At 41.9% G+C, this 23,884-nt stretch overlaps 1 long non-coding RNA gene across 1 annotated transcript; it reads right to left on the bottom strand.

The window, feature by feature from the left end:
• Positions 1-21,895: 21,895 nt before the first annotated feature.
• On the bottom strand, positions 21,896-23,669 carry LOC309337540. Its single transcript, XR_014154403.1, has 2 exons — positions 23,437-23,669; positions 21,896-22,275 (listed from the first exon to the last, which is right to left on the bottom strand). It is a non-coding gene; the product is annotated as an uncharacterized lncRNA (long non-coding RNA).
• Positions 23,670-23,884: the final 215 nt, after the last annotated feature.

Below are 23,884 nucleotides of genomic sequence, written 5' to 3'. Positions count from 1 at the left end.
AGTGATGTTGGATTCGTGAACATCTGAAACATGCAATGGTTTGGTTTTTTAAATAGCACAAATGGGTGGGATGACCTGGTTCTAAACTTTCCAAATTTACTTTTTTTAAAATTAAAAAACAACAACTGGCCTTGACTTCATTCAGTTGATTTTTCCATAAACAAAGTAATGCAGTGCTCTGCTCTTCCATACTCACAGTAGTCTATTGAGAAAACACATTGATTCCTCAATTCATATATATTAAATATTCACATGGTTGCAAGAAATGGATTGATTGCACTAGTGGCATGTTCCTAGTCACAGCCACAGCATACATTTAAAGCACATTTAAAGTAGCTCCGTGAGAGGTAAACTACAGTTCCCAGGATGCTTTGGGGGAACTCATGTGTTTTAAATGTATGGTGTTGATGTGACTCCTATTAAGCATAATGTGTGCTTTTAGTGGTATATTTAGTCCTGGAGATACTCTCAGCTCAGTAGAGTTTTGTCTCTACTGTGTACCATTCTGATGCAGAGATTATGGGACAACATAACACAATGTTCAGCTGGGGCAAAGCAGCCAAAAAACAGGAGCCATAGACCAAGCTAGTTAGGACTGAAGAGCGAGTCTATTATTAGTGGACACTCAGGATCAAGAAGCAAGCCTGGACTGAACGACAACCAAAGGATGCAACCCCACACCAGAGTTTAGGAATACTTTGTTATCAGAGCAAAACTTAACTAGAACAGGAACTCTCATATGTGCTTTCCTATCAGCCTAGGAGGATCCAGTGGACAGTTTGGTTTGGTACAGTCAGTCCAGAATTTGAGATTATTTTGCTGAGAAGCTGCCACCTGCAACTCAGTGGATTCAGTGATCTGCTGCCCCCGGATCCCAGCAGCAACTGACAGTACAGCTGCCCATAACTGTAGAAAATTCATGCAAAATCCCATCAGTGAGATTCATAGCCTGACCTGAAAAAGGTTAGACCAGGGGTAGTCAACCTTTTCATACCTACCGCCCACTAATGCATCTTTCTTGATGGTAAAATTTCCTTACCGCCCACCAGTTCTGCAGTAACATGTCCCGTAGAACCCCCCACCGCCCACCTGGAATCCTGAAACGCCCACTAGTGGGCAGTAGGGACCAGGGTGACTACCCCTAGGTTAGACTTAGAGAATGGTCAATGAATTTAGCTCAGTCTAAAGGCCACTTGACCTTTTCACCACTTCTCCGAGATTGTCACAAAGTTTCCTAATTGGGATAGATTTCTCTTTCTTTATAATGCATTCACCTGTCGGCTAGGACAGCTTGGGGCTCTTTTCATGCATGTTAACAATGCCAGGCAGGGGAGGAGCCTGCTGTTGTCATGCAGCTCTCTCCCCCCACACACTTCACATGTTTATGAAAGCCCTCTAATGTCTGAAAAGGACAAAGGACGTACTTCTAATGTGACAGTTGTCATTACCATGTAATCATCCAAGTTGCTCTACCAGGCATGTCCAAAGTCCGTTTTGGATTAGGGTTGCTGTGCCCATTAGAACCAAAACAGTATTAATAAAAATGCAGAACATAAAACACCATTAAAAAGGAATGTACTTCATTATACAGAATAGATTAAAGCTCTTCAAACACATAACTTTGGCCTAATATTAGGGTTTAAACAGTAAGTGAGAATTTAGCTCTTGGTTTTAATGGGAATTTGACCATGTTTAAACATTGAATGCCCCCAAAAGTACATCCTTTAAATATCTTCATTTGGTTATGTCTTCTTCTATACTATGAGATAGTGGTGGTGAGGAGATCAACCTTTCTGTACACACTTTTCTTGGGTTCTCTTTTTCCCCCAAGGAAGCACAAACAGAATTTTCTTCCAGGCATTCCCCCACCTCCATATTCTGTTTTTTATTTGTGATTTCGTTTCTCTCTCCTCCTCTCTCCCTCTTCATATGGAGCAAAGTGAAATTAAGGAGCGGGGGGGGGGGACACATTTGAAAGAAGAAAGGCTTGGAAAGAGCTCATGTTTTCCAAGAGTCTGCTACAGCTGTTAATTTGTGGAAAACCTCAGTGGAAAGCAAGCAAGATGGCAGCATCATTTTACATGAGAATTCGGAAATGGCCAAATTCCAGACCTTGGCTGACTCTGGGACTTGGGTTTCATTGCCAAAGCTTCAACTGGTGTCATGTCATTTTACAGATAATGTTGATGCAGCTGTAAAGGACTCTGATGTTCTTCTTCAGTGTGGATTTTTTTTGCTATACACTCAAATTGAAGTCTCATTGAATTGTGGTGTTTGTCTTTGCTCAATAGATTATGGTGAACATGTTTGAGAGAGAAAATGAAAATAGGGTTTATTTTTGTTGTTTACAGAGACTAGCTCTATCCAGACCTCAAGTGTCATGAACTTTGGCAAAGTTCTGAGGCAGATTTGAACTTTGTGGCTTGGGTAATTTTCAGCATCTCTCTAACATACACGTACTAAAAAATGTTTTCTGCACCCTGTGTTTGCTTTTCAGATGAGATTTTTCTTAAGGACTCAGCTTTACCCAGGGAGTGAGGGGAAGGCAACAATTAGCAATTTGCTGCCTTTTCATGACACTCAGAATCAGCAGCTTCACTCCACAAAGAGCCAGTGTGGTGTAGTGGTTAAGAGTGGTGGACTCGTAATCTGGTGAACTGGGTTTGCTTCCCCGCTCCTCCACATGCAGCTGCTGGGTGACCTTGGGCTAGCCACACTTCTCTGAAGTCTCTCAGCCTCACTCACCTCACAGAGTGTTTTTAGTGGGGGAGGAAGGGAAAAGGAGATTGTTAGCTGCTTTGAGACTCCTTAGGGTAATGATAAAGCGGGATATCAAATCCAAACTACTACTACTACTACTACTCTTCTTCTTCTTCTTCTTCTTCTTCTTCTTCTTCTTCTTCTTCTTCTTCTTCTTCCTCCATAGGACCAGCCTGATGGAACAGTTTTGCTGAGCCACTTCCAACCAAATATGTGGGGAACAGGATAATAAATATAATTATTTATTAAAATTACTATATCCCATTGTATAGCTTTGAGAAACTCTCAGGGTGGCTTGCAAAAGCTTCTCAAAATAAAATCACATTCACCTACTACAGGAAGAGAAATTACATGGCGTCCATATAAAACCAACATTGAAGAATGCATTTGCAAACAGACGCAGTCTCTTCCCACTCATTCATACCAGTGGTTCAAAAGAATCAGGACATCAATCTGCCCACTTTCCCTAATACAGTCTTCAAATCTGACAGTGCCTCAGGCTTGTTTCCCATTGCTTCGCCAACATTTGCATCCCTGTATCACCACCACCTTTGTCTCAAGCAGCAGCTCAGTTGGGAAAAGGCAAGAAAGGCTCTCCACAGCTAGGAACCAGTCTTGCTCATTAAAGTAGTCTGGATATGGGCAACTTACGGCACAGAATTTGCAGTGTCAGGCTGCACAATTGACTACTTGTTGGCAGCCTACAGCCAGGTGTGCTGTCCAACTGCTCTGCCATCAAGCATGTGCTAGGGATGACAATATGGCCAAAGTCAACCAAAGGCAAAACAAGAACTGGGTCTTTCTTTTGTGACATCAGTGGCTCACCATTGTGGGATCTTCACAAGGAAGGCAAATAACACATCATTGATGCCCGCCATGATCTTTGCCATATATGGGGGGGGGGGAATTCATATTTTTTTTTATACTGCTTGATTTTAAAAATAATGAGGTGTGAGAGTAGTGATGTCAGAGGTGATCCACACACACCCTATGATTTTATGATTTAGTTACTGCTGGAGCAGCATGAGACTCAGCCACAGAGGAGCGTAAGAATGAAATCATAAGAGGAACACATACAAATATTGTTCCCCACCCTAATTGTTTACTTGCCTTATGAAGTTAAGCCAAACACTGGTTAATCTTGTGTAACTGGCACATTTCCACATTTCCACTCACCTAGCCTCAAAAGAGCAAATTTCAACCCAAGGTGAAACACTCTGCTTTATTTTTTACTTAACGTGTTCTAGAGCTGAGCTCTTGCATCCAAAATAGGCTCTGCTGCTCAGCCTGAGGCCCTTTCAAGATGAGAACCCCTTCTTCTTCCTAGATTCTTTTGATGGTAAAGATCAGGCTAAAATAGAAATAGGCCACCACTTGCTAGCAGCACAATTTAGGATGTGGTTGCCAATGTGTTCTCAGAAATAGTGTTATTAAAAATATTTTTTGTTTTGCCTTTCCATCAAAGACACTGAAAGCTGCTTGGAACATCATTAAAGCAATAAAAATAATCTTGGATTAGGGCTGCTGACTTGTGAAATACGTCTCTGGGTAGGCCCTAGAGCCGAGTTTCTTTGGGTCCAGGGACAGAGCCTCAAACACATCTAAAGGCAGAGGTAGAAGAAAGAAGGCCAGCACAAAAGGATCTACAGCATGCAGCTTTCCTTCTTTTTAAGAAAAGCTGGCCAAAGAGAAGGAAATGGCCTCAAACCTTTCTTTTATGGCAACTGACACAAAAGGAGGGGGAGGAAGCTGGACATACCCTCTTTTTCCTGATTCATTGGCAACCTAACCCTGGACTATCCAATTCACGTTTCATCAACACCTGCTGCCTATCCACCACCTCAGCCATAATAAGGAAAGAGTGTGAGCTGATTCTAGTCACTCATAGGTGTTATGTACTGAAGTTCTCACCCTGGGCCAGCAGGGGGATACTGTAGATAGTTTTCACTCAGGTCCACGTCAGTTATTTTAGGCGGGAAACCCTGGGTTGTTGTTGCTACAATGTTGACACCGGCTGCCTATAAAAGCAGGCTGGCTGAGCTGTTTGCTGTTCAGTTCTGACCAGCGTACAAATAAAGAGCTGCTCTGGAGAAATCGCTGTGTCGTCTGCTATGTTCACCCACAACTTAACAATAACCATACCTATGGTTGCATCTAAAATCATAGAATCATAGAATCATAGAATCATAGAATCATAGAATCATAGAATCATAGAATCATAGAATCATAGAGTTGGAAAAGACCACAAGGGCCATCAAGTCCAACCCCCTGCCAAGCAGGAAACACCATCAGAGCACTCCTGACATATGGTTGTCAAGCCTCTGCTTAAAGACCTCCAAAGAAGGAGACTCCACCACACTCCTTGGCAGCAAATTCCACTGTCGAACAGCTCTTACTGTCAGGAAGTTCTTCCTAATGTTTAGGTGGAATCTTCTTTCTTGTAGTTTGGATCCATTGCTCCGTGTCCGCTTCTCTGGAGCAGCAGAAAACAACCTTTCTCCCTCCTCTATGTGACATCCTTTTATATATTTGAACATGGCTATCATATCACCCCTTAACCTCCTCTTCTCCAGGCTAAACATGCCCAGCTCCCTTAGCCGTTCCTCATAAGGCATCGTTTCCAGGCCTTTGACCATTTTGGTTGCCCTCCTCTGGACACGTTCCAGTTTGTCAGTGTCCTTCTTGAACTGTGGTGCCCAGAACTGGACACAGTACTCCAGGTGAGGTCTGACCAGAGCAGAATACAGTGGCACTATAACTTCCCTTGATCTAGATGCAATACTCCTATTGATGCAGCCCAGAATTGCATTGGCTTTTTTAGCTGCCGCGTCACACTGTTGGCTCATGTCAAGTTTGTGGTCAACCAAGACTCCTAGATCCTTTTCACATGTACTGCTCTCAAGCCAGGTGTCACCCATCTTGTATTTGTGCCTCTCATTTTTTTTGCCCAAGTGCAATACATTTCTCCCTATTAAAATTCATCTTGTTTGTTTTGGCCCAGTTCTCTAATCTGTCAAGGTCGTTTTGAAGTGTGATCCTGTCCTCTGGGGTGTTAGCCACCCCTCCCAGTTTGGTGTCATCTGCAAATTTGATCAGGATGCCCTTGAGTCCATCATCCAAGTCGTTGATAAAGATGTTGAATAAGACCGGGCCCAAGACAGAACCCTGTGGCACCCCACTAGTCACTCTTCTCCAGGATGAAGAGGAACCATTGATGAGACCCTTTGGGTTCGGTCTACATAAAGTCGAATACACAAATGGAAACAATAAGTGTTCTGCACAAAGCAGAAGCAACAAATGGTCAGTAGGAAGACCATATTGCTGTCAGTTGGTGCACAGCACCAATGTATTTGTACAGTGAGAGACAATGTGATGTCTCCTTGACCACCTGTTTGTGTATTGTGGATATGCATACATATATCGTGGGTGTGTTATGTGCATTGACTGGTCCCTTCTATGCACAGGTATTGTTGGTGCAATGTTGTGATTCGTGGATGTTGTTGTGGGAATGTTGCTTGGGAGTGTCATGTTACTTACCAGTTTTATTCTGCTATATATTTTGCTGTTGAGACGACATAGGGTTTCGGACTACTACACAGGTGTAAGACCAGCCTAACTGTGGTCTAGCAGATGCCAACATAGCAAGCAGGAACACAGGATAGGGCTGCTTGGGCAGTAGAGAATGCAAGGAATGTAGTCTCAGCAACACAGAGAGACCACTAGCCTCATTCTGAACAACAGCAGAGATCAGGAGGGCACCAGCATGTCAAAAGCAGTCCCTCATCCATACAATGGGTGGAGGACAGAAAATTAGGCACTATGTTGGTGGTGTTTCTTTACACAGATAAAGATTTCACAATGATTATTGTAAGTCTTCTTACAATTAATGTTACAAGCAGAATCCCATTGTGAGCAGGAAGATGCTGGGGTCATGCAATTACCATAAATCACACTTTGTCCCTCCCTCCCCCCCCCCCCATGAATGTGCAGATACAAGAATGCTTGATCTGTATTCTGGCATGTAAGAGTGAAGCAGCCCCATATTACATCACACACAGATGCAGTTATAATTTAATCATTTGTTGTCGTGAACTTAGAGGACGAGGGTGGGCGACACACACTATCCAATGCCCTTTCTCCCACCCCTTATTACTGTTATTTACACTATTGTGTGCAGTCGCTTAAGTCAGCCGCAGATATCAGGATAAATACACAGTTTAGTTTACAGGATTAATGTTCTGTGTTCAGATCTCAGTATTGCTGTTTGGCAACACTGATTGCTATTGGCACTGGGCTGCTTAGCAGAGCACAGGATCAAAATCTCATTCCTGTCTGTATCTCAGTGCATTATGTCATCCCCTGTGGATGTACTCGTATCCTTTCCAAAAGTTCTCCTAGGGAATAACCTAATCTACAACATTACACATCTGGTGGTGAGACTACATGATGCTCACAGATCTAAACTTGGATCCCGTCTTTGGTTCCCACATCTGAGTAAAACTTGTTCATGTATTTTAGGAAATTATGGATAATAATAAAATATTGAAAAACAATAATCTTCCCATCCTGCACAAGTCAGTGAGTGATAAACTCAAGACACATGACTGAAATATGCATGCCATGGCACCATCTCCTTTGCAAGCTGAAATCTTAATGCCTGAATATAAAACCAGAGGCTTCCTGTTCTGATACTGCATGATGTGTTTTTTTGTGGGGGGTGTGTGCTGTTGTTTTGAGGGATGTGATGCCTTCTCTGTTATTGTCATCAGTGTTTATGGCAGAGAAAGAAATGGATCATGCAACAAAACATTCGATGCAAAGCATTAAGTCTTGTCATCTATCTGATTGCAAAGCCTTTTCTGACTTGTGTGGGAAGTCTGTGCACTGAATAATAGCAGGACATTTTCCAGGTTATGAATCAATGGAAACCAGCACCCCAATGGATCTTCAAAGTGAAATGAATATACCACGAGTGCATATACTAAATGTGGGTTTCTTTACCCACAGATGTGGTGTGGTTATTGGTCTCATTTTTTAAAAAAGGTAAAGGACCCCTGATAGTTAAGTCCAGTTGCAAACGACTCTGGGGTTGCGGCACTCATATCACTTTACTAGCCGAGGGAGCTGGCGTTTGTCCGCAGACAGATTTTCTGGATCATGTGGCCAGCATGACTAAGCCGCTTCTGGCGAAACCAGAGCAGTGCACGGAAATGCCGTTTACCTTCCTGCCAGAGAGGTACTTATTTACCTACTTGCACTTGACATGCTTTCAAACTACTAGGTGGGCAGGAGCTGGGACCAAGCAACGGGAGCTCACCCCATCACGGGGATTTGAACCACTGACCTTCTGATCAGCAAGCCCAAGAGGCTCTGTGGTTTAGACCACAGCACCACCCATGTCCCTTATTGGTCTTATTTAGCTTATGGCTAATACATTCCCATAAAGACCTCACAAATGGAAATATTTGAGTAGCTCAAGAACAAATGATGGCAGCAATAGGGTTCATTTCATTGGTCAGAGTCTTACAACTTCAAGGAGCATCCAGAGCTCAGCATCTGATTTGCACGCAGAAGGTTCCAGGTTCAATTGAGCTAAGGGAGAACACTGAGCTAGAGGGGCTGTTGTTCTGATTCAGTATTTGTCAGCTCCCATGGTTCCTAGTCTCATTCCCACCTTGTTGCAAATGCCTTGTGGAAATGATCTGCCAAGAGCCCAAATCCATCCCTTGATCCAGGCTTGCTGGTGACCAATCTTTATCTTGACTGTGACTGTGACTGGAGCTAAATGCATAAGAATTAGTTGGGCTATTTTTCTTACTATTATATTATTTAACAGTATTTTTTGTTTCTTCTTAATGATATACGTATATATAGAGGTAAAAAGGAAACACTTCTCTTCAACCCCAAATTAAGCTTTATTTAAAAGAACAAAATGAACACTCAAAAGATTTCCATACAATATTCATTAAATTTATGTGATTTCTTCAATATTTTCTTTAAGAAAATCATTGATTAACCTGTCATAGTACCATCCTGCAGTACAGGACTTTCAGTCACGGAAACTGTTGAACTTGTTAAATGCTCTTGAAACAAAGTGCAAAACATTTAATTTTTGACTCATTGCATCAATATGGGAAATGTTAAAAACAGTTTAAGAATTGTCTCAGCAATTGGAAACATGGCAATTTAAATCACCAACTATGAGGGAGACTTTGATGATATAAAGTCCTAATTGTTGACAAAAAAAATACAGGAAGTGTCACAATACATCTTCAAAAACAACAGAATCAATGTCCTCTGAGTACATATCCAGTAATTTTTGGATGCTGTTGCCTGTTTTCACGCCGTCAGTGTTCTTTCCAAAAAGCACCTGGAATAAGTCCAAAATTGAATTTGAAGCATCTTTTCTTTTTTCCAGCTGTACAACTAAGGCCACATGCACACCATACATTTAAAGCACTAAGACACCTCTTCAAACAGCTGAGGCTTCCCACAGGGAATTATGGGAACTGTAGTTTGTTGAGGGTGCTGAGAGTTTTTAAGAGACTACAATTCCCAGAGTGATTTAACAATCAGTGCATCTTCACGGGGAATTCTACACCCATAGACAAACACACACCTACCTCCGTTCTCCATTCATGCTAGCAGAATTAATTACAGTGGTACCTCGGGTTACAAACACTTTGGGTTACAGACTCCGCTAACCCGGAAGTAGTACCTCGGGTTAAGAACTTTACCTCAGGATGAGAACAGAAATCGTGCAGCAGGAGGCCCCATTAGCTAGAGTGGTACCTTAGGTTAAGAACAGTTTCAGGTTAAGAACGGACCTCCCAAACAAATTAAGTTCATAACCAGAGGTACCACTGTATATCACAAGGCAATAACACATTCTCACCAAGCAAGAGCACTCAAGAGACGTGCGAAGCAGGTCAGTGAGGGGCGGGTTCTGATTGAGAGCCTGGGAATAACTAGGAGCTACCTCACAGGTTTGTTGTGAAGACAAGAGCAACATAAAAATTCCAAAGCATTCCAATGCTTTCATGTTTAAAGATGTCCCTATCAATGGGACAGCCCACACTCCAAAAACTCAAAGGGGAAAAAAAGGCAATTTCTCTTTGTTGCTTAAAGAAACAAAACAAAAAACAAAACACCCTCCATTGTAGAAAGAGTTTGGGATAAGGAAATATGTCTGTCCCTCTTATATAGTTTCTGGCAACCTAAAATAATAATAATAATAATAATAATAATAATAATAATAATAATAATAATAATTTGTTTGTTTTAAAGAAAAGGAAACATAAACGATTACCCAGAGTTAACTTGTCTGTGGCCTCTTGTCTGGAGAATCTCTTTTATGAAGTAAATATTTATGTGTTCAGATTCCCTGCAGGCCTGAATAATTATTTAGCACATGGCAAGTCAGGCCTGCAGGATAAATCTGCTCCAGCCGCCAGCAATGGAGGAAATGCATTTTCCAAAATCCTCTGCTAAACCACCAGAATCAGAGAGACACCAAGCCAAAAAACATTCTTTTCAACGAGAGCCTGCTAAAGCTGTTGGGAAACAGGATCTTTTGGAAAGAAATTGGCTTTTCTCCCTTTGCTGGTTTTATTTCTCCTTTAAGTCTGCAGTAGTGGAATGAGTGAATTATTTCCTGGGGCAGCTGCTGTGAAGCATCACATATTTTATTCTCTGGACTTGTAAAATAAGCAAATCAAAGAGAGAAAGTGGCAGGTTTTTAAGAATTTCTGGAAACTGGGCCGCACTTGGTATTTCTTGCTCCTTTTGTTGACATGTGCCAGACATGTCCATCTCTTTTGTCAGTTTCTGGGGGTCTCCTACCTGCCCAATACCCCATCCTTCTTAATAAAAATAATAAGAGACAATATAAACCTGTGATACAGGGCCTCCAGGCAGTCTGGAGAAAGGAGATAAATTGAGGACAGAAGAGTGGTGGTGGTGGTGGAATACTTAGCACTCCTGGGAGGGATGGAGGAAATAGATAAAAACTGCACGCCTGTGTTAAGGGCCTTGCAAAATGAACCTGGTAGACTTCTAACCATGCCAGAGCATGCTTTCTACAGCAAGCATATGCTTACAAAGTAGTTCATAAAAGTGGTAGGAGGGTTTTGCTTTCAGTTCTGTTTCTCTGAAAAATCCATTAATATACAAATATGCCATATTGCTTTGTCAGACTCATATCTATAAAATTACCTTGCTACCCAGCTGATCAGAGGCCCTCTTCTGCAGATACCACCACATCAGGAGGTATGTTCTACACGATGTCAACATCGGGCCTTTGGTGTGGTGACACCACCCTTTTGGAACTCCCTCCCATTACATATCCGACAGGCAGCCATCTCTGTGGTATTTTTGGCGCCTACTAAAGAGCCTTTTTAAGTGGAGACTTTTATCCCAATCTTGGAATTTGTTTTTACGTAGTTTTCACTGTTGATATTTGCATTGTTAAATGATCCTCAGGGTGTTTCCCAACTCTACAGTTCTATGATTCTAACTCAGGTAACCAGAAATTAAAGGAGCTGAAACAAAAGAAGCTAAGCGTTCTCTAATTTTTCATAACAGACATTACCTTTTCGTATAGGAAAGGTATCCATTTTAGAAGTTTGTACCAGGCCCAGAGGAATTATGCTTGCTTGTTAGTCAGTTATCACACTTGGTTGCTTCTTTCTGCCTCAGCACAGGAAATGCCTTCAGGAACTAAGGAGACCAGGGATTTGCCATTCTTGCGGGACTTGGTAAATTTGGGTTTCACTCAGGCATCTCATATTTCTATTCTTAAATTCTGTTCTCCACATTTCTACATCAGTTTGTGAATTTCTTTTTGAAGTCCTCATGAAAATTCATCAGCAGTTTAGTGCAAAATCCTAACACACACAGTTTTGTAAGCAATGTTGCCTACTATAATGCATTTTTAAAATCTTATTTTCACTAATGTATGCATTTATATGCACACGTTCCCCTCACATATTCATGTTTGTACACATTACTTGGCTGGAGAACTGTATTGCAAAATTCAGAGGAGCATGAATTTTGAAGGATGGCTGTAATTTGGTTGGCCTATTGTTTGGGAAGGTGTTAATTAGGTAAGCCCGCATTTAAACATGAACTGAATTGAATTTCTCCCCATCCTTACTTGTCACATAAGGAAGCACACATCTGTAAGTGCTGTGCTCTTTCTCTCCTCCGTATAGATACAGGAAAATAAGTTGCCATAAATATATAAACCCACAATTTAGTTTCAATTTCCCCTGAACAAGTCTCTTTCCCCCACCCCAATTCTCAGGCTTTGGTAATGTGTACATGTTGTCTTCCACATGTTTGTGCCCTTGGTCAAAGCTCCAAATTGTACTGGATATTCTATTCTAGTTTATTCAGCTTGCTTCCATTCTATGTGTAACTTCTTGATGTAAAAAACAAATAAGGGATTTGGAGTGAGTTTGTTATTTGGTTGTGGAAATGGGTCCAGACAGAGCCACTTTTTTTTTAAACTGCAACAGCCTTATAGTCTTTCTTACGTGATTAATTGTTACCCAAAGTTCTCTAGTTAACAAGATCCTAGTGGGGGCAATTATATGGAAAGATCCAGCAGAGTGCATTAATTTCTTTTTTAAAAAAATGCAACAGAACAATGAGGTAGGGGGAATAATGTAAGAAACAGTATGAGAGGTTGCATACAGGAAATTAAAAGGCTCATGCTGTTTCAAGAGGAGTGTATTCCTCCTTATATTGTGGTCCTTAAGGAAGCTGGAATTCTCAGGGGCCACCATTATAGAGATCAAATGACTTGTAAAATGAGTTGGATAATGTTTTCAGTGTTGAATTAAAATCCCATTGAATTAATCAATGGCTTCATTCTTCCATTTTACAGCGTATTTATTAAAGCAATGGGTTGTCCTAAATTTTGTGCCCACACGGAGAGTTAACAGCACTGACTGAGGGCCCATTCAGTTTCCTGTGGTTCAGTGCATCGCCCCCAGGAAAATATTGAAGGCATGATTCAATGTGTGGCCTCTGAAATCACAGTGACATGTTTACAATCAAGCTCCTCACCAAGGTAAACTGGCATTCTTCCTGTTCTGTCAGTGGAGTGACATGATTTATGACCTACTATCTTAATCTTTCCAACTGAACTCTGAAGTTAAATTTGTCAGGAGGACTTTGGACATCTGTTAGTCATCAGTTGATATGTGGTACAGACAGCTAATTTCCATTCAGACAATATTCAGAATGAAACATATTACAGTGACCTGAAAGAGGAAATCCCAGTTGGACAAGTGGGGAGGGGGAAGGAGGAAGAAGAGCTCTGCAATTTATGTTTTTTAGAATTGCAAGTCTTCTGGATAAACTGTGCTCCTTAAATACATATTTAGGAGATGAATCCAAAGGCCTACAAATGCTAGTTGATGACAACATAGGTTGGTGAAGAAAGTCCTGAGGAGAGACATTCACTAAGAGTGCACAAAAATGTCTCCTACCCTTGGTTGCCGCACTGAGTATTTGTATCTGATATAATTTCCATCGTACCTACTTTCCCTTATATAACCAGCATGCTTAGCTCTAGTTAATGCTTGAAGGGGTTACAACCATATTGTAAACTGTTTTGTCAGACTCAACTAGGTCACGCCCCCTCTTGATGGGTGATGAAGGGTCAGCAATTTCTCTTTGTTCACTCTCTTCCACCATGTGAATCTGACCAGAGAAAATGTCTGGACTGATCACTACAAGCCCAGACCACTTGTTTAGAAACATTTTACCAAGTTTTGTAACTAAGCTTTTCTGCCTGTGTTTTCTTGCTGCTATATGGAAAAGCACATGAATCTGACTTTTGAAAAGTTTGTAAGTAAACCATTTTTTTAAACTTACCAAGCTGTGTGGTCTTTTCTGTGCTATAGGGAAAGCTTTGAAAGCAACTTTAAAAGGCTATATTTTAAAGGTCTAACAGCCCATATTTCCACATGCTGCATGTTTTGTAATTTTACACCTCTGCTGGGACTGCATCTAGGGATCAAGGGAAATCTTCTTTAAGTCAATAATAACTGACACTTTTGAATAAAAGTAGAAGTGTTAGATAAGAATACCTCAAACTGCATGTTTTAAACTAAAAGAGGTTCTTTCTGTTGGGAGCTGAATCTTATGTTTACCAGGCACTGATAGCCATGGTGTGAGGAATAGTCTTGTCATAAAGCTTCTCTCAAGATTTCCCAGTTGTGTAAGCTGTTGGAACAGTATGCAAAGCAGCATTTGGAAACTGGTAAACCACTAAGCTAATAATATAACCAGCCTTTATGTTTCTGAGAACAAGGAGGAATGGATGGGGGGAATGCTCAAAGCAAACGAGGCTGCTGAAAAGAAGCAGCAGCTGTTTTTCTGTGTAGACATGTGCTTGGGAAGCTGGAAGTCAGGCATGTTGAAGATCACATTGACTGATGATCCTGACTCTCCTACCTGTATTGCTCATTTGTAGAGGGCCACTTTCTCAGACTCATTCCATCGTCTCCTATAGGCGAAATAATAATACTGGCCTACTTTGCAAGGTTGTTGTAGAGATTATAAACAAAGCAATCCCTGTGAGCTCTTTGAATTCTGTACTTGGAAATGCTGTATACATGCTAAGAATTACTATTAACTGTTTTAGGATGCCTTTCTGTCAAAAAATGCCCTGCAATAGCATTAATGAAGGGAAACCACCAGGAAGTGACCCTAAGCTTATACGTTTCCCCCTAGAATTTAAGTCTGCTTTTCCCCCTGTGGCCCATTTCTATCAATATTTCCTGACGTTTCATTCCATGCTGGAGTTCAGCACAATGTGCTAGCAATAACTGCATTCTGTGTTTATTCACACTTCAAATGCTTGACTGTGATAGCTCAGCAGAAAAAAAGTTGCATGTTTATATCCATGGCTTTATGACAAACAAATATTTTTACTGCTAACTCAGACATTTCAGGATGTAGTACTTAGCTGTAGTCCTACAGAGGAGCAGCACTCCCCTCTAACAGCAAGAATGGTGATAAACAGTCATACAGTGGTACATCTGTTTATGAACGCTTCAGGTTATGAACTCTGCTAACCCGGAAGTGGCTGCTCCTGGTTGTGAACTTTGCCCCAGGATGCAAACGGAAATCATGTGCCAGAGGCCCCATTAGTGAAAGCACGCCTCAGGATAAGAACAGTTTCAGCTTAAGAGCAGACCTCCGGAATGAATTAAGTTTGTAACCAGAGGTACAACTGTACTTGTAAAGAGAGTGTGTGGGTATTCCGCATCTTGGGCCCACCATTATTGCCAAGTTGCAGACAAAGGGGAAAGTGTGCATACCTCTGAATGGTGCCTGATAAATTGGCGCATGGGAAAGGTAACTGGTGTCCTGTGTCTGCCTGCATCAAGAGGGTTGATACCTAGGCTGTATACACATCAGGGTGCTAATGCCCATATGAGTCACACAGCTCCCATTTTTCCATATGTGCTTTTGTGCACTTTTATCGACACATGAGCACTTTCAATATAAATCTCCCTCCGAGTTTTCCATTCATACTAGTGGACGGTGCTTGATGGGTTGTATGTGCTTGTGCATTGTCCCCTCCCCTAAATTACTACTTCCCTGCACTCTGCAAGTTCTGGAAACTGAGGTCCATTGTTCCCATGCACATAGGTGTTTGTTTAGCTGTGTGCATACACTTAAGGAAAATGTTTTGTCCATGGATTCAAGCAATAACGAACATTCACTAAAACATAGATGATGATGATGATGATGATGATGATGATGATGATGATGATGATAGAGAGCTATAGATAGATAGATAGATAGATAGATAGATGATATAGATAGATATAACAAAACAGCAGGTAAAGAGCCAGGTAGTGTCAGAATGCTGTCAGTGGCTCCCAGCTGATTGCCCAGGAAAGTATAAAGACAAGGAAAAGTTTCTTACAGTCCTTTTTTATTTCAGTCTTTACAGAGAGAGGCTATAGAACCCAGCCTCTTGGACAATGATGTTGTCCCGAGTGAATATCCACCCTCCCATCTCTCCCACTTCCTCATTCGTCAATCTCATCGTCTCTCCTATGGATGCTGCTACATGCCCTCTGTCTTTGAGCTCTTTGCTCTCCTACTTTTAAGGCTTGCCAGGTTCTGGGAGATGGAGGGTCTGGAACACTTTCTAATGACAACGTGTCAGCTGGCTGTTGCTCTGGGTCTCCCATTATTTCCCAACTTTTCCCCTCATCTGCCTCTGAGCTGCCACCTCCCTCAAACCCCTGTTGTAAATCTATACTGTCTTTTCCTCCTCCCTGGAAGGGTCAGGCTGGAGAGGCGGTCTCTACCATTCCTCCTCCTCTGTCCAGCTCCTGACAGGTAGACAACAGCATCCCCAGATTTTTGGGTGCTGTGTGTGTGTTTGTGTGTGTGTGTGTGTGCAGGGACCCTGTCCCATTTAGAGGATGGAAGCTAGGATTCAAACCATTGTATTTTGTTGCATGAAGTATACCCTTTGGGATTCCTTTCCAGCTGGGTTGAGGTTCTCCAAGTTTAAAATCTACCTCTATTTTATCTACTCAGCACTGAACACATCATCGCCTCACCTCAGCTTGGGCTCCAATTGAAACGCTAGAAAATGGGATAGTTGCTTTAAAGTACAAGCTTCATTTCACTTTGTTAATAAGTACCCACTTAATTATCTCTCTGTGTGTGAGTGTGTGCAATACTTGTCCTTGGCAAGGATTGGTTTTTGAGGGATTATACCTAGAGGAAAAGGGTGTGGGGCAATCCTGCACTATCACTTTCTTTAACGTGTCTGTTCTTGATAGATTAAAAAAACAAAACTGCACTGTTAAACAGACATCCTTATTTGCATTGCTGAGAACTTTGTGATTGCTCTATTATTACTAAAGAAAGAGTACCTTGCACTTCTGACAGCCAGGTGGTTGTGTTGCTTCATCTACTTCCATTATTTACTTGGCAGCATTTCAGGGGCATGTTTTCTTTGAAAATTGTGCAACACTTTAAGTCCCTTTAAGCTGAAAGCTATGTTGAAAGTTCTTGGTGCCTCTTGAAAGTTAACCCATGAGATTTGGGAGGCTTGAGTTTGCACTAGATTCTTGTTCAGAAGCTGTTATGGGCCGGCTTGGCCAATCTCTCCCTCTATGCCAATTGGTCCTCTATGGCTGCCTCTGTAATCATGGCAACAACATGAAAAAAGGTGCTAAAACAGCCTCTTAAACTGGCCAGGTGAGTGTATAGTTCTGTTCAGTTTACCCAAACTTAGCATGATAGAACATATTTTTAGGGCCTCAAGCACTTCTTGAGGGTCAAAAGATTCATTATGCTAAAGGGTTTATAATTCATATCCAAAAGGATCTCTCCCTTTTACCCGGAAGTAGCTTCTAATTTGATCAGGGAGCTGGGTGGTGGGGGTGGTGTTTAACCTTTTTTTTCACATTCTCTCCAAAGCCCTATTATTTCCAAAAGGTGGGGAGACACACAGAAGGCCACAGTTAGTATTATTTAAAATGCCCATGAATAGATTCCAAGATATTTTGTATATGCCTTGACATACTGTTTGTAAGATAATATGACTGTTTGTTTGTTTGTTTGTTTGTGTGTTTGTTACAAAGAAGAGAATAGGCTTATCTAGATCTTGCTCAGCTGCATGTGATAGTGAAAAAGGCATACTCCGCCTTAACTGAGTCTCTTGCTAGTAGTAGTCATAGTATTAGTATTAGTAGTATTAATTTTATTATATATACCCCACCCATCTGGCTGGGTTTCCCCAGGCACTCTGGGCAGCTTACAGCAGCATATATAAAACATAGTAAAATATCAAACATTTAAAACTTCATGATACAGGTGTGTTCCCTCTCCTCTGGGGGCTTGTGAGAGCATTGCATTGGATTCATTCTCTCTCTCTCTCTCTCTCTCTCTCTCCTCCTTATTTCTTTCTGCCTGGCATGATCTGAATGAAGATGTTTCTGGTATTTATAAAGCCACAATGAATTCTATCATTAATATTATTGCTTGTTCCCATGAGGTGTCTTCATGATTCCTCATAAACATTGTTTCATTAGTGAAGACAAAGCATAAAAAGTAGGAAGTCAAACCCTAGTGCTTTCATTTTCTTGCTTCTGCATACCAAATGAATACCAAATAACAAAACATAGCCTCCCAATGTATCCATCTGCCTGCTAAAATACAGTACCAACTTCCCTGCCCTGTTACTGTGTTGAACAACTTTGCTTGTATACACTGAGGACTGGAAACAATAGCATTTGCGGCTAGGCCCTCTGAAAAAAATATTTTATTGTAAATTGGATGGAAAAACACATTTTTAATTCAAATCCCGCAAGGGGAATTAATATATGAAGCTGGCTTTTACTTCAGACTCTGTGTTGTAAGCATTTGTGTGTTCACACTAACACACAGAGAGAGAATAATGACTGTATGCAGAAAAAGGAAAAGCTGTGTGGGTTTGTTTGCACCACGAACCTTCTGAATTAACTCTACACACTCATTCTGCAAGGCCTGTTCAGCTTGCACCTCAGGCCACCTTTCCCCTCTGCATTCACCAAGTGCTCTGAATGTGCTGTCCAAATGTTTGCTGGGGGCACACACAGATCCTCGCACACAGGAGCATTCACATAGATATAACTGGGGGTGGGAATTATGTTTCAGTTCCTATTTTAATGTGAAGCTACCTAATTTATACTTCCTGAAATAATATATGAACCAAAAAGCACCTATCTTTTGAAATTTGCAGTTTTCAGTGGAGTTCTCTGACCAAACAATGTGTCCAAAAGTGCCTATGTTGGGGGGAATAGCATGCAAAATACACAATATGGGGAAATTGCTTCCAAAATACTGACATTTGCATGTATGCATAAAATTGCACAGAAATGTGCAGAATTGCATTAAAGTTGTATAATATGAAAATGCACACTAAAATGCTGATGAATTTTCATGAGGCCTTTTGAATTTCCCCCCCCAAACTGATACAGAAAATTGTAGAATTGAATTTAAGACTGGAAACAAAAATTATCAGATTTTTCCATCTCTGACCATAGCATACAGCATCTGCTTTGCAAGGAAAAGGTCCCAGTTAAATCTTCAGCAGGGGCTGGGATAGATCCCTGTAGGAAACTCTGAAGAGCTGCTGTCAGTCAGTGTGAACAGTGCCGGATAGATGGTTCAGTATAACCAGTATAAGGCTTGTTCCTATAGCCTGCTTCTGCACATGAGCATCTGTGGATCAGGGCCAGTGAAACTAAGACTTCCAAGATTTCAAGATTTCCCATTGAACTGGTGCAGTGTCGCAGTTAGAGTTTTCATAGAATCATAGAGTTGGAAGAGACCACAAGGGCCATCGAGTCCAACCCCCTGCCAAGCAGGAAACAAGGATTTCGTCAGACAGGATTCAAATCCCAACTCAGCCACAGTTTGGTGGGTGACTTGGAGTATTCATTATCTCTCAGCACAACCAGTCTCACAGGGTTGTTGTGAGGATTTAAGGGAGAGGGGAAGAACAATGTATGTTGCCCTGAGTTCCTCAGAGGAAAGGCAGGATATAGACGTTATACATAAATACCATTCTTGGGTGGGGCTCTGCCAAGTCACAGGGGCTGCAACATTTTGCTTGCAGAATGGTTCACTGCCCCACCATGAAAATCTACTATTTATAAACCCACTGTTTATTTGTTGCTGGTCCAATTAATGTCAAAGAATATGCTATTCACATGCCTCTCTCTGAGGACAGTTGGCTTCTGCCAATATTTTTTGTTTAAGATTGGGGCAGTTTACAAACACATGCTGAAATGTTCGGTTTGCAGAACGTTGACCTGCCAATGCAATAAAAAAAAAAGAATACGAAGAAGATAGCTTTCCAAAACTTCAGCAAAATATGCAGAATCTCTTCTTCATGAAGAAAATAAATCTAATTGTGCTGAACAGCATTTCCCTTAGATATCAATTTATAATGATTTTGAACATGGGAAAAATCCATCATATCCCTAGGCAGGTTATTACCCTGACTGTTAATTGTTAAACACCTCATGCCTCGCATGCATTTGTTTATTTTGGCTTCTGTCCACTGCATCTAGTTACATATTTGTCAGCTAAATTGAAGAGCCATCTGCTACCAGAAATCTCCTTTCCACAAGGGGAATTCATCACCTCTCAATAAACCACCCCCTTAACTTTCTTTGGGGGAAAAGAGAAATAATATTTTCTACTTGTCATTACAGGGAAGGTTTTCCAGAACACAGTTCTTGTGTGTGGGGTGGGGGTGGAACACCTTAAATTAATTGTTTAATTTAATAATGCCTACATAGTAAATGGTAAAGATAATAATGATAATAATTATTATTGTGGGCAAAATTCAAGTAATGACACCCATCAACAGAAGCCCTGTTCAAGGGGTTCTGCTTGCAATGAGGCTTACCCCCCTCTCCTCCCCTGTGCACCCCCATGTTCCCCAAATGTCTGGGGGTGGAAGAACCCCCAGAAATGCATGTGGGGGGATGGAGAGGGGGGCTAGTAGGTCTTAAACCAAAGTACATGCTGATGTTTACATGTCCTGTTGATATTATTATTGCAGTGTGATCAGTCTTCATGGGATTATAAGCAAAAATGACTGCCCCAAGGAGCTTACGATCTAAATGACATCTGAGGGTGTGGGGAGAAGAGAGGGAAGGAAGGGGCAAAAGGAAGAAAAGGTGAGAGGGAGTAAACGTGCAGATTTCTAACCTATGCTCAGTGGTAGCCAAAGCATGGATCAGTGGTTCACACATTCCACCTTGTAAGGCCCAACTAGATGTCATGGCAACAAGAGTGACTAACCTGCTGTTGAATTGCATTACCCACCTGTGCAAGAAACATAGCCAATGGTTGTGAAGGTCTGTGGGTGTTCTTGAGCACATGTCTCCAGGAGATTAGAAGTTCATGTGAATGTTCTTTGGGCATTCCAAATAAAGGTCTTTCTCTGTTTCCTGCTATTTCCATATTTCATATGTATCTGAACAGGTAAATGATATGGAATGTAGCCTGTAGGTGTGAGGCCACTCTCATCGGCTGCCTTCAGTCATTTTCCATAACTCCCATGGCATTTTCATATGCAGAAGCTACTCTCTACACCATCCTAATCCATTGCTCAGTGACAAAGGGGGAAGAGATGGCCAGGGAGAAGGAATAACAACCCCAACTGGCCTATCCCTTACCCTTCACCCTTGCACCTCGACTGCCCCTAATCTGCAGCGTTCCCATCCTCAGATCCTGGAGCCTTGCTGCCCTTTCCTACAGGCCCAGAAGGGGCTGGATCAGAGTTATTGCTCCTGATAAACAGCACAAAATCTTGAAAGGTGTTGAGATTTGCAGGAAATGAGGTGTTGAGACTGGGTGGCTTTGATAAAGCTGTTATATACACACCCACACGCAGGCACACACTATTTGGAATTTTGTTCTTGCAGGTGATAAATTTGGATTACCTACTTGGCTTATCTTCTTCCCCTGGGTTTTCCAGCCTCCCGCCCCCCCCCCCATCCCAGGGATCTTGTGCCTTTAACAAGAGCGTGACAGTATCCTTTTATCCAGAGAAGCTTTCCTATCACTGTATCAGCGTGGTATACAAAGTTTTACTTGCTGGGTTTTTGTTAAAAGCACAAGAACCTTGACGGATACTTTGCTTGTCGTTGGCAGCCTTGCCCTACTGAACACACACTGTAGTCGGAATTAAGTCTTGCTGGGTTCAGTGGGAATAACTTCCCAGATAAATGGGAATAAGGAATGCAGCCCCCACGTATCAAAGAAAACGAGGAGCTGGGGTGTGAAAGAGGAGGAGCGGCTAACAGAGAGATGTCAGACATCAAGTGTGTGTGTGAAGGAAGAAGAGTGAGGCTGAGAAAAACATATTGCTTAATTGTGATTTTGCATTTCTCTCTCTAACGGATCCACAAACAAAGGGCTCATGCCGTGTTCTGCACCTGGATTAGCAGATGTTGCACAAAGGTGTTGGATATCTTATTTGCCAATTCACCAGTTCACTGACAAGCCCAGGTTTTGTGTTTGCAGGCATAAAAACAGGGCTGTACCTATGAAGACAATAGCTGGCTGACATTACTCACTCCCCCCCCCCCTTAATTCTGTATTGTTTTGATGGGGCCGTAATGAAGGCAAACATTTCAATGATTGTGTTGAGGCAGACAAATGCACTGCTAAAGGCTCATGCTTTTTCGGCACATTGGATCCAGACAATCTTCCATGGAAAACAGCTGCTGGCAGACCTTTATTAGCGTTGCCATTAGCGAGAGGATTCAAGATCCCCCCTCCCCTCTACAACCTGGTGAACCAGCTCCCCTTCCTTCTTCAGAAAAGCTTGTGCTGTGTCTTGCTGTTTTCCAGTCTTGTGTTTATGACTTTCAGACTGCTGATTTGCTTGGTCTGTGAAATATCATTTTAGTAAATTGAGTTTTGAACTGGACATTTTAAGCTGCTTTTGGAACTTCTTTTGTCGAGCTGGGGGGGGGGAGAGGAAGAAGGATATGAGAGAATGAATAAAGAAAGAATGATTCTGAGACATTCCAAATACGATGATCAAAACAGAATTCATGTAAGTGAAATATTAGGCTACAATCCCACCCTGTGATGTCAATGGCTTTTAGGATGCAGCACAGGGTGTGTGGCTGGAGAGGGGATTTGCCATGGGAAGAGTCCAGAGGGCTAGAGCAGGAGAAGATTGGAGGGTCACAATTGCCCTCCCCCCACCCCAGCCTTAGGTTTGCCATTCCTGCTACGAAATTTACCATCTGCTTCATTAGAAAGTTTTTTCCATGGATATGTTTACACTGGCTGCCTTGCTTTCATTCTTGCTAGAGCACCTTGTTTGTCATAGTGAACATTTGGGATATTTTCACACTGACACCAAAACTGCTGCTTTGCATTCCCTAAGCCTGTATAAGATAAAACTTATACTGAGCCAAATGTGCATATGATTTTTGAACTGTCTCTCTTCTAGTTTCTGCTCCACAGGAACATCTATGCATGCACACAAATGTTATGAAACAATATCACAGGTGAAGTGTTGGGAAGGTTTTATTGAACACAATAGCTCACCAGGGCTCATATTTCTCTCATGTTAGTCTATATTTTCGGGCCTGCACCCTGTAGGCATATAACCATCTATTCCCAAACTGCTGCCCAATTCACAAGACTGTGTGCTGATTTGTTCCATGAGCTACCACAGGCAAAGTCTAAAATATCCCACCAATTAGTTATTCTAGAGTAATTTCCTCCATCGGGGCATCAAGTGAAGTCACTCATAGCTTGGCTCATGAAATGGGTCACGTGATTTGGTTATGAGTAAGCACTATGTTTATGCAACAGTTATTGCCCAGGATATTTTTTGCCAACCCCCCCATGTCCCTGAGCTTTCCCTCAATGTTTTTATCCCCCCCCCATTGCCACCCTCACAGATACTTCCCAAATAATTTCAAACACAAATGTACAATCACAGGAAAACAGTCCATTGAACAACAGCAATATGTAAATGCTATAAGTTGGCTTTCCTGCCTTTTGGTCAACTACAGCCAGTCACTTTCCTCATTTTGTCCCGGTAGATAACTGGGGTTTCCAGAGCTGACAGGCTGACAGATTTCTTAGCACTTGCATTAGGTTTACCTGATATATGATACTGTTTTGTTCAGGTAGAAAGATGGTCAGTAGGGGAAACAGAGGTGAGGCACAAGGATGGAGTTCAGCTAGCTGCCCAGCAGCAGGGCCAGACCAAGACATTTCACTCCCCAGGACACAATAGGCAGTGGTGCCATGCTTCCCTGGACAAGGCGCATAGGTCTGAAATTATTTTCGCCAAGTTATTTTGGCACCTGAGTCAGCAAAATTCCACGAGCATCTCTCCCTAGGAGATAGAAATGCAACAATAAATCAAACAGTTAACAGTTTCCACAACTCAGAATCAGCTACCTGAGGTGGTTGCCTCATTCTGCCTAATGGTAGGGCTGTGCCAGCTCAGCAACCATGATGGTCAAGAATGGTGCATTCCAGAAGTTGCTGGATTATAACTCGCATCATCCTTGACCATTGACCATGCTGCCTGAGGCTGATGGGA

This window comes from Podarcis erhardii, assembly GCF_964252035.2.
Source record: "Podarcis erhardii genome assembly, chromosome: 3".
In the NCBI taxonomy this organism is placed as follows: domain Eukaryota; kingdom Metazoa; phylum Chordata; class Lepidosauria; order Squamata; family Lacertidae; genus Podarcis; species Podarcis erhardii.
The sequence above is the reverse complement of the archived record's forward strand: the minus strand, read 5'-3'. Positions and strand labels throughout refer to the sequence as shown.